At 43.4% G+C, this 18,267-nt stretch overlaps 1 protein-coding gene across 3 annotated transcripts in view; it reads right to left on the bottom strand.

Annotated features, from left to right (window-relative positions):
- zfhx4 (zinc finger homeobox 4) overlaps positions 1-17,642 on the bottom strand; it is an 81,294-nt gene extending 63,652 nt beyond the window's left edge. For 2 of the 3 annotated variants that reach the window (XM_018702006.2, XM_018702007.2), the window contains exon 1: positions 17,234-17,642. The gene's annotated coding sequence lies outside the window, so the exon portion shown is untranslated. Of the gene's footprint in view, positions 1-15,879; positions 17,214-17,233 lie in introns of those variants that run through there. The other variant, XM_051066609.1, reaches the window with a different exon arrangement.
- Positions 17,643-18,267: the final 625 nt, after the last annotated feature.

The following is an 18,267-nucleotide window of genomic DNA, read 5'->3' as shown; positions in this document are numbered from 1 at the left end:
AAGTGAACTCAATATTTTCCTCTTCTACCTGTCTGAGCTCAAAGTAACATTTTAAATACTGAAATCTTTAGACTTGCATGGATCAATATAATAACTTGTAACCAGCTCTTATAGAGCTGATTACCTGACATTTTGTCTCAAGAATAAATAGAATTTTGTTTTGCTCGATTCCTCAGGCTTCACACCTTTCACAGCAGTAGTGCCCACTACTGCTTCTTTTAAGGCAGATCATGTTACTGCTAGCTAAGAAACCTTCCCCTCTCTCTCTCCCCCACTGGTTTCCTTTGCTCTGCTAACCAACCAGACTACTTTCATTTGAGAGAGAGCGATAGATAGACAAATACATAAAGGGAGAGGGAGAAACTAACAATGAAGCCCAGGTTTTTCCACACTGCAGAAACAGTTCCCCTCTTATAACAGAAGAACAAAAGAGATGGCCAGAGCCGCTCCCACCTCTGTTTTTTAATTAAGCATGTCCCCTTGCTGTCACACACATGCACACAGGCTCTCTCTCTCTCTCTCTCTCTCTCCCTCACACACACACACACACACACACACACACACACACACACACACTAAGGTAATTAAAGTGGCAGATCAAATCCACTGAGAAGCAAATAATAGCCCAGGAATGCCTGCTTTGGACACTGCTAGTTCTGATGGGAGAGAGGGGCTAAGAGACTCCTTGGCCTATTGTTTTTCTCCCCCCTCCCCTCTACTCTCTCTCTCTCTCCCATATCCCTCCATCTGCTTTTCAGTAGCTCCCTGAGAGACAGAGAGGCAGTCTAAAGCAGGGGATTTCTCCACTTTTTTCATTTTTTCTAACTTTTCTGTTCCCTCTAACTTGGGTTATTCTTAAAGCACTTCCAGTTTAGATCGAAGTTGGATCCTGTGTCCTACAAAAGCCAAAAAGTGGACCTCATCAGAGACTAGACTACAAAGACAAATGTGTTGCATGAAAACTACAAACAAAGGCCAAAACTACATTTGTTACTGGCCTATGAACAATTTTGGCTACTTCAGTTATAATAAATGTGTCCTGAGGCACCGATCTCCTAGTGATGTCAGAGTCTCCTCCTGCTTTTGTCCTCCTGTCAAGACTATCACACATACGCCAGAGTCACAGCCTGTTAAATGCCAAACCTGTAATTGCAATGTCGCCACACGGCCGTCTTTGTTTACATGGGAAATCTGTTGGGTTCAAATTCTTCATCACTAACGGTCTGACACTGTAATACAAGGGCAGACAGTGCTGTTAATACTGCTGTGAATATTTACAACATCTGTAAACACTGGAATTAGGGAGATCTGTACTTTGGGATGTGGTCATCTGAGTTCTAAAATGGTTATTTTCCCTTTACTTGTCAAACTGTTTGGGGACATATGTGAGCCCAGGTAATAACTGGCCAAATTAAATCCATATTGAATCTTTAAGGTGACCCATGAAGCCAAGCAAAGTCAGACAACAAAGTCAGAGGACAGCATGAGACTATGGCTATATGTCCATTCCTTGAGGTCTCCTAGAAGGTCATCCCTTTCTCGGCATGTGGCCCCTCAGTCTAAGACCGAATCTTCTATCAAAATGTCACCGAGCGTTAGCCAAAGACAAAGGCGAAGGGCGCTGTGAAAGCCCCTGCATCCATCTCCCACTGTCAGTGCCATGAATAGGCCTACTCTGGTCTAATTAGACCTGTTTATTTGTTGCCATGCAGAAATGGAGGGATGAAAAAACGAAGTGGATGAAGGAGGAGGGGAATTATCTCTTTCCTCACAATGCGAGAGGAGCTTCGGCTGCCATCAAAGAGCGCTGATGGTGTGCGTGCACAAACACATATATTCACATGAGCAGAATCACATAAGAGGGCCTAATGCTCTCTGTTTAAAGTCTTAAAAGAAAGGACAGCGGGAGAAAATTGCATGGGGATGGGGATTGTCTTCTTTACTTCTTAACCTCACAAAGAGTTTTCATGCAGCCCTTGTTTGTTGCCTAGAGGTGTAATATTAGACGTTAGATGCAGTGGCTCTCCCCAGTGCCCCCACACCCTTTTCTGTCCGCCTGTCCTCTTCCCTGTGTCTCCCTTGTGAGCAAAGGCCTTCATTACCAAAAGACACCTTATCATTACTGCAAGGTGCGGCCCAGACACCTAAAGCAAGCACCACTCCATTTAGCACAGGAATCTTGTTCGACAAATTACCTACTCCGCAAAAATGCCTTTTAGCAAATCAAAATCAGAATTACGCCTACATGAGCAATGATCTTGGTTTGTAGAAGGAGGCAAAAGAATGGAGAGAAAGGTTTAGAGGAGGAGGGGGAACAAGGATAATGAGGAGAAATGTAGAGGATGGAAGTGGCCTTTTTTTTTTCTTTTCCTAGAGCAGGTATGCAGGTTCTATCCCTCAGGTTGATGACAAGTTAATTGGTCTCATTGGTTGCTCAGGTAACATTACACCCAACTGCCCTCAGGTCCGCACCTGATATTCTATTGTTAGAGAAAAATATATATATATATATATCTTGGTAACATAGAAAATAACCAGCAACATATGAGATGAGAGTGTCATAGAAAACAAAAACAGTCAAGTATGCAAAAACAAACATGATAACCAGATGAGTGAACTGTGAACCCAGAAGCCGTGTTTGCCTTTTTTCTCTCTCTCAGAGGCACGGGAGAATTATATCACTCAAGCCACAGATGGGTCCTAAAATCTGATTTAGGCTCAGATTACACCGGCCCCTATACTAACTTCAAACAGGCTGAGGTGAAAACATCTCTCATGTCCTCCAGTCGCTACTAAGAGCCAGCCATCCCAAAGACAAAAAACAATAAAAAAATCCTATTGAGTGCAGAGCACCGGTTTCATATATTTCCATTTAGTAGGTTTTCATTATGATACTTTGGATGTGGGTCCGAGGTCGATGCCAGTGTTTATCTGCTGCTTGTACAGCTTCATAGAGACAAAGTTTAATGGATTAAAGACAACTTTGACTGGATTTAACATTTTTACAAATGGACTTTGGGCTTACACAGTCCAGTCTAAATATATGCACAAGTCTCACGCCTTTGAAGAGGCAATATTTCAAACTAAACTCAAACTGAAACATGAAAATAAACAGTCAGACACTGCTGGGTCGCAGTCACCACTTACTGCCCTTGCTAAAGATTTTTCCAGCATCAAAGGCAAAGCCAATCTACATAGCTAATGCCTCCAGTTTTTTTTTTCCTCCCCTTCCTCGAACTCAAAACAGCAAAGACCAATGGGAGTGAAAAAAAAGTGGGGATTTTTCTTTTGCCGGCAATCTGGAAACACTCTCTAGTTAATTAGGGTTGATTGGAAATGAACCGCACAAACAAAGGGCAGCCTATGCCCTGACTATTATGACCGTGCACGCGTGCGTACATGTGCACAGGGGGGTACTATAACCACCTTAGAAGCACACGCTGGTAAAAGCTCCGCTCTCTAGACTCTTCTCCTCTGTCTCTTTACCCCCTCCACCTCCACCCCCTAGATTAAGGGAATGCACCGCCAAAGAATGTGTGACGACCTCCACTGCCACAGAGCAAAACTTCCAGCCCCTGACGCCACAAAAGGCAAGAAGGTAATTAAGTTTGAAAGAATAGAAGCACTGCCACAAACAATGCACCAGTGTCCATGGGGAGGGAATTGGGGGGGTACGTTGGTGTGTGTGTGTATATGTGTGTGCGTGTTGGGATGGCGGTGGTGGTGGGGTGAGGCAGAAAAGCTATTAACATTCAGTGGCCGGGTGAGAGAGAGGAAGGAGGGCAAAGGGGAACTGAGGATGGCATTCTCTCTCTCTCTGCTTCTCCCTGTCTTTCTCTATCGCAGCATGACTTGTCTGTTCATTCTTTTTATTTATCTCTCTTTTTTATTCTCTCTCAATCGCCCTCACATCTGGTTCAGACCCCCCTCCTTCCTTCCCATACCCCCCCCCCCCCCATTACACTGCAACAGCTCTCCAATGCTCTTTTTGGCCCCTTTGCTGTTCCTTGTTGTTGCTCCCTATGTGAGGGGAGCCCTCCTACAGACAACACACACTTAGACAAATGCAATCACACACCCTACCTTTTTTTTTTAATATCAACTCCAGTTCTTTGTTATCGGTTTTGCAAGGCTAAGTTTGAAACTTTGCATATGCTGAAGCTTATACCTGACTACAGTGGTACACATACAGTATCCCTAGTTACCACCTTGGAGTGCTAAGAGCTAACCGGATTACCACACGAAACACTCAAATTCACACACATAAACACACACACACGCGCGCACATAAACATGGACACAGACTCACAACAACACAAAACATACACAGGGAGCTTTCATCTTTTTTGCCACATCTCCAGCAAAGCAGTTTAACTCAATTAGCAAAGAATGTAATTTTATTTACAGACTCCCAAGTAACTCATAACACACACACACACACACACACACACACACACACACACACACACACACACAGACTCATACAGTATAAGCAAACTGTCCCTCTCCCACGTGGTTAGAGCTAAGAAAGAAGTATTCATTGCTCATGCATGTGTGTCAGCCTGTGTGTGTGTGTGTGTTTGTGGATGTGTGTATGTGTGTGTGTGCGTGTGTGTGTGCGCGCGCGTGCCTGTGCATGTGTGTTCGGACAGTGGAAAGATCATGAGACACATTTACGTCAGATGAGTGAATCAGACAAACCACCGCTAATTTCAAAGAGGGATTCTTTTGAAGAAAGAAGGAGGGTGAGAATGAGAAGTTAAAAGTTAGGGAGAGGCAGACAAACAGTGAAAACAATAGGTTAAGAGAGCAGGGGATTATTAAGTAAAATACAACTTTGTATTTGTGCCTGGGCACGTGTTTGCACATCTACTGTCCAGCTATTTCTACACAGATGAGGAAAGCAAGTCGCCAACTAATTGTGGTTTGTGCGGTGTTATGTGTTTAGTAATCTGCCTCTCTTTGTCTCTGCATCTCACCAGAGACATGGATTAGTGCTAAAATGATGACTGCTTAATCCTTGATTTGCCTGTGCTAAATAAATATTAATCTAGCCTGCTCATCATGCTCTTGTAAGGTACAACATACACAATATGAAAGAGCTTAGCTGTTACATAAATCACAGCCGTATCTTTTGGATGAGGCAAAAGCATGAAACCACACACGCACGCATGCACGCACACACACACACACAGACACACACACCTCATCTCGGCAATAACATAGCAAGTTGAAGGGGGTGGCAGGGTTGGATTATTTGCCAAGTGAAATTAATAATCCTGCTAAATACAAAGCATGAAAAAAATCTCTAAAATGCATGTTTTCTCTTGGGGTGTGTAGATGCACACCATTACATACCAGGCCAGGGAAAAGAAAAAAAAAAAAAAATCAAGTATCACTCATTTGTGTTGATTCAGACCCCTCTCTATCTCTCACTCTGCCTCTCAGCAGGTTTGTTTAGAAAAAAATACTGCTGGGGACATGAAAAATGAAAGCTACCATTGCTGGACTCTCTCTCTCACTGACACACACACACACACACACACACACACACACACACACACACACTTAAATTGACAAGGCCGTGGTAGTGCAGCGCAGAAGAGGTTAAGCAAACACTGTCCACGTCAGTCAAGGATAGCACACGCTCACAGACAGACACAGAGAGCAGTCTCTGACGCAGGCATTTCACATCCACCTGGCAAATATAAACGGCTGGTTATGCTGTATGAACTACCATGAGCCTCAGATTCGCTGCTTATTTTATGCTACGATAACTCCAATGCTTGTGAAACAACTTGTATGCGTAACTTATTTTAAGACTGAAAAAAAGCATGATATATTCTTAAAATACTTGCCCCATCACAGGCTCAGAAGCCTGAAATTAAAAACACGAAGTACTTTTCCAGCACTGAAATCAGTTTTGCAAGAGCAGTAAGTCCTGCTGATATTTTGGAACCTATTATTAAGCATTACAAACTAATGTAGCAACTCCAGCTACTTGTTGCCAAAAGTTCATTCCTTTTTAGGAGAGGAAAAAAAAATGTCACAAATGTTGCCCTATTTGGTGAAAGATGTCTATCAGTATCAAGTGACCAAAAAACAAGCTGGTGGTACAGCTAGTGAATAGCACGTACAGTCTTAGTCGGTGCATTGTCCTGTTGCAGTTTGGTTTCTGGCTGCCTCAAATGCTGCTTGTCACTCTAATGTGGTCTGAACAAGTAGGGACATCTTGTCTTTCAATTGTGTCAAAGTCAGCTGATTTATGTTTGCTAAACCTGTGCTTATCTGTCCAATTACACTGTCCTGCAGAGAAGAGAAGAGAAAAGAAGAGAAGAGCATCTGCTTTTACAGTTGGTTTAGTAAGGATTCAGAGACACCTTGCTAATTGTACAGACGTTTCTCGGACATGGCGACCAAACCTTCCAGCTCTTTTCCAGGGGTAACAATAAAGTTTAAAGTTCAAACCCCAACTGTTTTCTAAAGACAGTACTCGGCAGGACCCTAGCCCTGTCATTATCTTCATAAACATAATCATAGGGCAGGTATCCTGACTGACGCCACAAGCTATGTGCCCCTCACTTAAACATCTCCTGAGCACTTCTGTGACACGCCACAAACAGACCATTAATGTCTTGAGCATTTCAAGGGGAAAAATGTGCGGGCCTTGCATAAGAAAAAGCACAGATGAACAACACACATTTTAGGCACATTTGTGTACAGAGATGGGAGCAGGCAAAAGGGATTTGTGGAAAAACACACAAAACACAAACGCACACATACCTTTTGGTTTTCCAAGAGCTCGAATACTCGTGACAGGTCTAATTTCTGGACCCAGGGAATTACTAATTAACTTAAGCTTTTGGCTCTCTATTTAATTAGAGAGGTCTCCAAATGAACTTTAGACCAAAGCCATTTGCTTTTTAAACAAACCCCCTTTTTCTGACAGCTGTTGTGAGTTTGCCCTCTTCTCACAAAAACCACAAGGAAAGCACAGTTGTTATTTATGCCATCATAGGCTCTTTTTCTGGTTACCGTGGGAGGGAAAAAAAGAGAATGGGGGGAGGAGAGGGAGAAAAAAAATGAGCAATGGAGTTGAAAAGTGTACATTTTAATTGGATTTCACTACAAACAAACAACTGTCAGATGTAATTAGGGTGGTTTTAGATTAGCACTGCAATATTCCTTTATCAAAAAAAAAAAAAAAAAAAAAAAAAAACACCATGTCACGCAAATCCAGGGCCAGCCTGCTGAGAGGGAACCGGGATGAAATGGATCCATTACCTTACTGTTTGCTGTAGAAAATAACTGCTATTAGATATAGATGACACAATAACATGTTGCAATCTAATATGTAACATAGAAACAGCTCAGTGTTTGTACTGTTGAATTATCAACATGAAATTAAGGTTTCTCTCCATGAATTTGTGTGTGCGTGTGTTACATTGCCCTCAGTGTGACAACCTGGGGACCATGGAGGTCAATGACTAGGCAGCTGAAGACCAGAGTCAGCAATATCTCTCTTGTTTTTTGCTCTCTCTCAAACACACGCATGCACACACACACAGTCACATTCAAACAGATACAGTAGTACCTTGTGTTAAAAATGAGACATAATACATATATCCTGTAATAAAATATTTTCCCTTACTTTTACACTATTACAAAAAGGTTTGAGGGTGAGTGTGTCCAACAAGTTAAACAGGCCAGCAAACCATCTATCACCACAGCATGACATGTGTTTAGGTATTGTGTTAAGGAAGAGGTCCATTCTTCAGCTATACTTTGCTTTTTTAACAATTCCTCCAAAGCCTTCCTATATCTGCTCATCTCGGTTGGGATAAAACACGGCAAAACTCCCCCCTTTATTTAGTCTACGGGCAGAGAGCTGATACATCAGCGAAACCACTGACAAAACCAGCCCTGCTAATACCTACATTTTCATATACAAGAACATTCCTGTGCCTGCTCTGCTCTTCTTCTTTACTGTCACAGAAAAAAGGGAGTCTTATTTTATTTTTTTTTTCTTTTAAAAGCAAATAATTAAAGATTATTCCACAGCTGGTGCCAGGCCAGAAAAAAAGAGGCTGGGTTTGAGAGGGATAGTGTTGGCTGGAGTCTCCTCATGGGAGTTTGAGCAGACACATACTTGCTTGCCTATATTAGATCAGACTGAGACCCAAATTGGAAAAGGAAAGATTTTGTTTTTTAATACTATTCATATATCCCTGTAGTTACAAAATAGCACAGAGAAATATTCATATTTGGTTTGGCTGTGTGGATGAGTATTCTGGCACCTGCAGATTGTAAGTAACATCTGTATTTCTATTAGAGGTATACATGACTAATAATAATAATAATAATAATAATAATAATAATAATAATTAAGAAGGTCTCCATGCAGCTCGAGTGAAATTCTTTGGTAAATGTGTCTCATCTCTAATTACACTGTTTGTTTAAGCCCACAAGTCATGCATAATTAATTAGCCACTTATTCCCTGACAGCCCTGCCAATGGCCTTGATATCCACATGCTATTGCCTTCAGGAATACTGCATGCCAATCATGTCGCATACATGCGATATACATGCGGCACATGCAGATGCTGACACACATACAAATAATCCACATGAGCCGAAGAGAAAGTAAAGGTGATTTGATGCAGATGCTCTGATGACAAAAGAGTATAATCGTTATCTAATCTGCAATGGAACATGGTATTAAATGAATTCCACAGATATACCATCTCACTCTCGCCTTATTTCTCCATTTTTCCTCACCGTCTATTAATGTGCATACGTCCTGTGACTGGGCTCTCTGCCTTTTCAATCCCTGCCTTTGTCTTTAGCCAACAAGGAAGAGAATGTATCATTTGTCATGAGATGTCTTGTGCTATTGTGGTGTATCTTTTCTCAAACCTGGAGAAACTTAGTCATTCATTAACTTTTTTTTTTCCCCCTCTGAACTCAGAGCTTGTCTTTTCAACTTCTGTTTGGATGAGGTAGTTGTGCATATTTCTGCTGGTTTTGTTTTTAACCGTGCCAGCTTTTACAGCTATGAAAATACTTCTGAGAGCAATCGATAAAATGTGGCATATAACCTTTTGTACTGTGGACTATTTTGTTGGTAAGTGCAAGAGGGACAAACCTTTCTAAAACAAAAGGCTGCTGAATGCTTTGTTGAATATGTAAGATGAGGACTTTGAGGCACTCACATGGACCTGAAGGGCTGAGCAAGTGTCCTTCACAGTGACTGCATCAAGGAGTATAGAGGACAAACAAATGTCACAGTCTGAAAGGCAACCGACCGTCAAGTTTACACCAATTTACAGAAATGAAATGAGAATTAATGGAAATATGCAGAAATAAAGCAAAAGTTTAGAGATATCAGTGAGGAGGGAGTTTCTCTTTGCATTCAAATTGCCCAATCACTGTTTGCTATTAATTCCCCTCCCTACCTGACTGCCATGCCTGTCAAAAGAAAGAAAAACAACATTCACAGACACAAATGAAAGACGAGACAGAAAGCAACAGAGAATATGAGATAGAGACACCAACAGAGATACACAGAGAAAGCAAATCAGTGAGACAATATGAGAGAAAGAGAGAGGCCTCATTTTTCCACCAGCCCATTTTATTTGACCTAAACCTGAGAATCTCAGCCACCCCCAGGGCCCACAGGACCTCAGATCAAACAGAAAGAGTCCTCTAACACACGGCCCCGATTGTTCTTTCCCCACCCTACGGAATCCCCCCACTTCCACTTTGAAATGAAAAGAATAAACATATTATTCTAAATGAAATACCCAGACCCATGTTATTCTGCGGCTAATATCCTGTACGAGATGGCTGATGCAAAATAGGCAGGAGAGCCTGAGAACGGGACAGAGCACAGAGGGAAGAGAAAAATCCCCCTCTTTCTATTTTCCCTTAAGAGACTGATGAAGGCCTGGCGAGATGAGAGAGAGAGAGAGAGAGATCGAGAGACAGACATAGAGACATGAGAGAGAGAGAGAGAGAGAGTGAGAGAGGGTAACGCAATCCTAACTGGCGCTGGACCAACAGCAACAAAAACATTTAGATAACCGCGCTCAATAATGAACGATTTCAATGAGGACAAAAATTACATTTCCTACAGATAACATGCCCCCTTCCCATAACAGAGCCAAAAGAGCCTCGAAACCACGTCATGCTCTACAGTGGTGCACTGGAGCATTATGTTAGGGGAGAGTTGTAGTAACTATATTAGTATCCTTTTACCCCACCAGAGACAGTGCTTTACTGGTTGTAAGAAGATAGAGCTGGCAGAGCTGAGAGAGACAGGGAGAAATATAGACCCTGTATGACAACTCGACTAGCTTCACTGGAAAAGCAACAAATCACTCCTCAACCGACTCTGCCTGAGCTATAACACTACCGGCGGCACGGCTCAAACGATTACCGATCTGCAATACCCACTACAAGGGCCACTCAAAATAACACTCCACATACACATAACCAAGGATCGCTGCAGCGCACTTGATCCTCACAGGTGGTGCGGGTCACAGCAACAACGCCATCCCCACCTTTCCCATCCACTAAGCGCTCACTTCCTTTCATGCCAAAGTCTGTCAAGTTGCTTGAGAGGGGAAGAGGCAAGAAAAGAGGAGATATAGCGTGGAAAGGAGGCAGAGAAAGAGAGAGGAGTCTTTGTCCTCCTCCACTCAGCTCCAGCACGTTTCTTCCTCGGGTCTGGCCGGCATTAGCATATGAAAGGCGAGGGAAGGCGTGCAAAAGGTCAAAGAAAGAGGATCCTGTCCAATGAGAGACAACAAAAACAGGCCACACCAGCCTTTGTGGTGCTCATGTTCTCCGCCACCCAACCTCACGCCCCTCCCTCAAGCCTAGATCATTTCCATACACCAGATGCAATAGCAATAATGACGGTTGATCATAAATTACTCACAAAGTCGAGCTGGGTCATATGGAAGTCACCGTGGCAATTTTAAGCTGCGTCACCACCCTTGTGCCCCCTCCTACTACTACCAACTGAGCTCACACACACACGCAGGCATTCACATAAAACACACCTGCCTCGCAGTTCCACAGTTCTCTCTACCCAGACGACATCCGACCAAATCCTTAGTCAACATCTCAATAAAGGAAAATGTAAGAACAGTGTAGTTTGATTTGATCCATGAAAGCCGCTCCCTTCCTTCCATGTAAATGCTACCTGAGCCACATCCATCCACTACATAATTGCACACTCCAGTGCTTTAGGGATGCAGTTTAGTATATACATAGAGGCTTAGGGATCCTGGAGTTTACCAGTCTCCCCAGTTACTCTATTATCATACATATTGCCCCACATGACAGCCTCCATCTGCTGGCATCCGAACAAACAGCCACAAACACTGGCCTGGTGTTTCCGGGGGTCCTCTCCAGCAAACACACAGTCCTCCACCAGCAACAGCGGCCAGAGACAGAGGGACCGGAGGGGGAGAGATGGAAGAGAGGGAGGGAGAGAAAGAAGAGGGGTAGAGCATTTCATCTCTCTTTCATCTCTGTCACCCAGTCAAGCGTTCAATGCCCCATTCAGCGCCTGCCCAGCATTATGCAAAATAATGCTAATCCCCTTTCCCGTGCTTTCACACTTGTATAAACCGCCGTTCCTGCCTCTGAAAAGCAATTATATCAGTTTACGTTCCTGTCAAAAAACAGGATTAGCATGCAAGTACTAGTAGCACCAACTAGGCCCAATCTCTATCCACCTTTGGCTAGCGGGAAGCACAGAACATTAAGTGTTTGTCCACCCTCCCCCCTAAAAAAGAAAGTCCTACTGCTTGGTTGGGGGTAGCTATAAAGATGTGTTGAAATTAGATATTTGCGAGGAATGAAAAGAAGAGCCGAAGGTTTCAAAGGCAGAACTCCTTGTCCCTGTTATTTAGGGCCCAAGCTTTTCTTAGCCAGAGTCTCAGTCTTGTACAATAATCAAAAACAAATTCAGCTATGTCGCTACACACAGCCATACCAGCCTCACAGTCCAAGTCTCGCTTCACAGACGGGAGTGTGTTACACATGTGACACACGCGGCACAAACCCGAACTGTTGTCAACCCTTAAAAAACATGTTGCCCCCACATGCGCACCACCTCGCCAACGCAGGTGCGCACATGCAAACACACACACTGAGTAGACAAGGAAAGATGGCAGAGTATTTTTGAATATGCAAATACTCGCACAAGCGGAACGTGTGTAAATAGGGGTCATTGTGAGCTGGTTTAATCTGGACAGTCACGCCTCTCTCTCTCTCTCTCTCTCTCTCTCTCTCTGTGTCCCTCTTACGTTTTGGGGGCACAAGGATGCACACCCATCTCGACTGATGACAGATCAGGGGACATTAGTCAGCACAATTAGCCAAGTCGTCATGGCGACTAATGAAATTTGGCAAAGCGGCCAGCCAGAGACTTAAATGAGCTAGCTGGTTATGTGCTAGCACGGGGGGCTGACTGGCTGGCTGCTGGCTGGTTGCCTTACACACACCCATTATTCTCTTTTCTGCCGTGGCGGTACAATAGAGTCACTTGTATCTCAGCCGATACCCACCGGCGGTACAAGCTCTCCGCCTGACAATTTGCATATGTTAATATAATTAAGTGCTAATTACACTAAAACTCGCATATTCACAAGCTCCCTCCCCGGGAGCTACGGAGGGGCTTGATCTCGTTCCAAGTCTTTAACCCTCCTCCGCCTCTCGCTCAGTGTGTGTGATAGAGAGAAAGTGTGTGTTGGCGGTGGTGCCCCAGGGCTGACACAGGAAGCCCCCCCTCTTTGAGACATAATGCTGAGCTGCTGTGGACTTCTTAGCTTCTCCCCCTACAGGCCTCCCTAAGCCAGGAGACCCTGACACCACTACTGCAGACCGTCACCTCTCTCCCCCTCTCTCTTTCTCTCTCTCTCTCTCTCTCTCTCTCTCTCCGTCTCTCTCTCTCTCACACACACACTACATAACCAAAAGAATATTGCACCTTGATCTCTCTTGAAAATTCAGCTGTTAGATAGCTCTTTGCCTTAAAAACTAAATGCTTCGAACAGTTGCATAATACATATTGCATAAAACTCTATCTACGAAAAACCCTAAAGAAGAAGTGTGAAGGAGAGTCTTTAAAAGACAACTTGGCCCATCAGACTCAAATCCTATTGGCGCAAAACACTGGTTTATGTCTTTGGCTGGGTTTATAAATACACTACCACAGCTTGGGAACCGTAAAATGAAGAATTTATTTTTACTCTGTAAATTCAACCACCAATCATCTGTGTGATGAGAATGCTGGATAGGTTTAATATTGAATCTCCTTAAAGCTGGTGACCAGAATGATAGCAGTTATTTGAGCCACAGATAAGAGACAAAAAAATCTACATGATTCCCCCCAGTGAGTATGCATGTATGGTTGTGAGTGTGTGTGTAGGCCTGCCGGTTTAATAATGGAGGACAGGCAGTTGTGCTTTTCACATCGTAATGGCCGTGAATCAGGGAGGAAGCCAAGCGGTCGTGCTACAATTAGAGATCTTTTGTGCCTCTTCCTCTGTCTCTTTCTCCCTCTCTTTTCTTGTTTTCACTCGCTGACACTCTCCCTATCAAGAGTATGTTAAAACAGTCTACTCTGTTCTGCTGCAAAAGCTGAATGGTGGGGGGGGGGGGGAGAAAAATTGTGGGCTGACTGGGGGAAAACTCACACTGTGCTGCTGCTGGACACGCATACACACACGCATGCACACACGCACCAGATGGTACAGGAAGGAGGATTAAATAAACACACATGCACAGACACACACCTATTGGCAGACAGACGCCCGTGTGTGCACTGTCCCTTAATGAATGTCTATGGGGAGTCAAAGGGTCCAAGCTCATTTAGTTGACTTTCAATGAGATGCAGCATTATGACTATGGTAATACGCTCCTCCCTTCCCCAATAATCATACACGGGTCATTGTGTCAGAGTGATTCATTTCTATCACACACATACGCCAGATGTTATTACGCAGGAGAGTAAATCTCTCCAACGGATGTCGATGGGCTTCTATGCAAAAAAGGCGAAAAGTGGAGAAGAAAAAGAAGGAGAAAAAATATATTGTTATAGCAGTCCAGCGTGTAGTGAGCTATACTGTTCGCTCAAGCATGACGGCTGGTAATGCAGGTTTGGATGTAGCTCTGTGTCTGTGTGAGTGTGTGTATGTGTGTGTGTGTCTTTGAGGGGAGGGGGGGGCTCCCGTTCACTAATACCTGCTACTCGGATTACCACAGCGTCTTAAGTATTCAACCGGACTCATATTTTCCCTTTCTGCCTTTTTAGCCAAATTGGCTGTCTTTACACTGTAAAGCAGCGATATAGCCCTCCTTACTAAGGGCCTATGGGGGATCCACGAAGAAGAACATTAAAATGCAGCGATAGCCTTGTTGCAAAGCTCCTCTCTATTTCTTTCTCTCTCCCTCTCTCTTTCTGCAGCAAAGGCTTCTAAATCATCCAGCCTCCTCTATTAGACGGGAGACTTATTGAGGTAGAAACCATAAAAAATGAAGAAGGGAAATTTAATCCTTGAAATATTGATTTGCACATTAATATCAGATAGGCAGAGGGCAATCTAGCCGGGTGGAAATGACACATTGTCGACCCCTAGGAGAGGCCCGAGCCAATCTTCTAGCTGCATGTGTCTTGGGCCCAGGAGTTATAGGACAGACTCAGCCCCTGTCTCTCTCTCTCTCTCTCTCTCTCCCATCTTCTCCTCCTCCCAGTACCCTCACATCCCTCTCACCCCCCCCACCACCCCCCACCTCCGCCCCCTCCATCCGCACCCTTAATGAAGGCTGCAATGCTGAAAATGCATTAGCTTTTAATAATCAAGAAGCATTTTCAAGCCAACAGCTATTGTCCTCCCAGGGCTATCTGCCCATCTCTCACACTATATGTTTTTTTTTATTCCTCCCCTCCACCGCTACAGATAAAATGAATGTTACAAGCTGCTTAACTAACATGCAGAGATATATACACACCCAGCCTTTGATAGTGCTAAGACACAGCGAACTGAAAAACAAAAACAAGAGGCCTAGGCTTCTGCAAACACAAACCTCAAAAAATTCTCTCATTTGCAAGGCAAGAAAAATAACATAGAGATTCTGTTATTATAGAGTGAGACAATGCCATCATTAACTGATGAAATACACTGCAATTAGACAGGATCATGTCCTCTCATAATTCCACTTTTTTTGATTTTTATTATTAGGCCTAAGCTGCATTTTTTAATGAAATGTAGGATTTTATGCAGATGCAATTAAATCGTCTGACTATTAAGAAGATCCATCCAATCCAAAAAACATCAGTGTTCACAGTTTATCAATCTATAAAACTGCTCTGAGTTAACATTTAATTTGTAGAAAAATAGGAGTGTCTCTGTTTAATTTGGATTTTTTTGATATTTTAAATTCAATTATCAGTCTACGTATACATATAACAATAACAATAATAATTATGATAATAATAATAATGATAATTCATTTGATTAATTCTGATTATTAAAACAGTAATAACGTCCCTTATTTGCTGTACGAGATGCTGCTGAAAATCCCGTATTTTGATTAAAAATGGGCTTACATTCTGTGTAGAAAAACCTGTACGCATTCAGTAATCTAGACAAATTTAAAAGTAAGACACATTTGGGAAAACTGCCTTAAAAGCGGTGATAAATACACTCTGAAATCCACACAAAACGCCAGAAAAGCCGTGTATAAATAGAGACAGTCCTATAAAAAGGTCGCCTATCCTATATTGGCGCACCGTTCCTTTGGAGCGTATACAGTCTCTCTAAACACACACACTCGCACACACTCACTACACCGTTACATACCCGGGTTGGAGACAGACTGGCCCCTTGGCCCTGATGTTTTGTTTTTTTTTTTTTTTTTCCTCCCGTGCGATCGATGTCCCCCCTGTCACTGTCGCGTCCCAATCCGAGCCAAGTCTATCTACCTACCTCAAAAAAACAGCCATCAGGGCGTAAAAATACTTGAGAACCCCTATCTCTGCGCTCTGTTCCCTCTAAATGAATACAAAACATCACTAATCGACAACTTAAAGAAGATGTTGCAACCAGCATCTCTGGGATTTAAGAAAAGGACAATTTATATGAGGAAATTATAACCCCACCGACGCGGATGGGGACCGATGATGGAAATGGAACTTATAGACTATGGCTGGAAGGAATTTAAAATGTGTTAATATCAATAAATGTCATTAGAATATGAGCTGTGGACACGTTCTGATCTTTCAAATGCCTTTGCTAAAGAAAAACAGGGGACCCAGGAGTTGGCTGGCTCTAAAGGGACTCGCCATGCTATCAGCAGCCCAACGATCGGTCTCCCTTCCGGACGACGCAGCCACCCACGCCTCGGTAAAGTGAGACTACTTTTAAAGCGCAGCAGGTAAAGATGTATGGACCGTGATCGGCAAATGCACGTTTCTTTTGTAAAGATCCTTTAATAAAGGCGTGACTCCGACTAATTTAAAGAAATACACTTATTCGGGCGAAAGGGGATCGTGTCGGGAGACTGATCGTGTCACTTTGGCCGTGAATGCCTGGAAGGTGCATGAAACCCGATGTATTAAAAACTGGCTTTGAGCGCTGCGGTGCATCCATATGATCTCTTCGGATCAGATATTTGAGGGTTGGAGGGTGAAACGAGGAGTCGCGGAAGTGGTGGAAAACATTAACCCGGACCCCTCGACTAGAAACGAGCTCAAAGCGGACATGTCATAGGGATCGGGCTCCTGGAAGGGCAACACCATATCCGCACCGCAAAGCCACAAAAGGGGGGGAAGAAGCGCTCGTCTCGCCTCGTTATACCGAACGTGGAGTATTCGGCGTATCTGTCCGCCACACGATCTCAATAACAATCGTATAAACTTTGCAAAAGGCAGGTCTGAACGTGGTATCCTACTGTAACACCACGGACACATGCGTAAGAACGCCTCCGATCCTGTCAGTCGCTTGTTTTATTGTAGCCGAAGCGCCGGAGTTGCACTAACATCACGATATCCGCCTTTATTCTGGACTAAAAACACCCAGCACCTGTTATCCAAAGAGCCCCGATGTCAAAGATCCACCAGCGAGAAAGATAATCGATACCCGACCTCTAAATTTAACACACGCACACCCCAAACTACTCAATAAAAGTTAAAGGAAAGGAAAAAAAAAAACTTACTTTCTTCCCCCTCCAAAGCCGTCACCTCCGCTTCTGTCTTTGCTCTTGGGTTTATAAAACAGTCACATCCAGCGGCTTGCGTAATTGGACAATCAAAACGTGGAAAAACAGGTAAAATTACAATAATCCTCCAACTTTATATTGGGAAGAGGGGGTAAAATCACAAATGTCAAGCGTTTTGAGAGCTATCCCTTATTTTGGTTCCGGTGGCGGTGAAACGACGTGTCGACGGGCTGCCTCGCAGTTTCTCTTGTGAACGGGGGTCGGGAAACGGAGGAAAGGAAATGAAAATCCGATATGTCTTTATTCTGCTAATTATTATCGTTTTAGCCCTGTTTAAAAAAATGGCTGATTAAGTTGAGTGCGCATGTCTTTGTGTGTCTATTTCCCGATATGCACTCTGGGAATGGGTAGAGAGACAGAGAGAGAGAGGGCGAATGAGAGAGAGAGAGAGAGAGAGAGAGAGGGAGGGAGCAAAAGAGAGACGGAGAGGGAGGGAGAGAGAGGAGAGAAGTGTAATTAGTGAGTTGATCAACAGTCTCCACATTGCAAATGACGCGCACACGGAGGCCTGGCGGCCGCATAGGTCTATGCGCACAGAAAAATCCTTTTGTATGGTCGCTCTCTAAGGGCAAAATCACATGTAGAACAATGGACAACCGCTTCCTGCACACCAAACAGGCTGGACTTAGAATTACTTACAAGTACTTAGAAGTCATCTTTTTCTATAAAAGCAAGTTTTGAAGATGAATATTTCTGAACCGCAGCGCAGAATTCCCCAACACTGCTTTCTCTTATTTTTGATTTACGAAATATAAAATTAGCATTTTTGCTCTACCCGTGATGCTCATTTCTGTGGTACATCTGCTTGATTTTATTGATTATGACACCACAGGTGAATTACTTTTTCCTAGATGCGCAGAATGCACGATCTTTGCGGATTCCGAGATGTGTTAGAATATAAAAATAAATACTCTATGAGACCTGGGACAATTTATGGAAATGAATGAAAGAAGTGAACTTTGTAAATAACA

This window comes from Lates calcarifer, linkage group LG24 (assembly GCF_001640805.2).
Source record: "Lates calcarifer isolate ASB-BC8 linkage group LG24, TLL_Latcal_v3, whole genome shotgun sequence".
NCBI lineage: Eukaryota > Metazoa > Chordata > Actinopteri > Centropomidae > Lates > Lates calcarifer.
The sequence above is the reverse complement of the archived record's forward strand: the minus strand, read 5'-3'. Positions and strand labels throughout refer to the sequence as shown.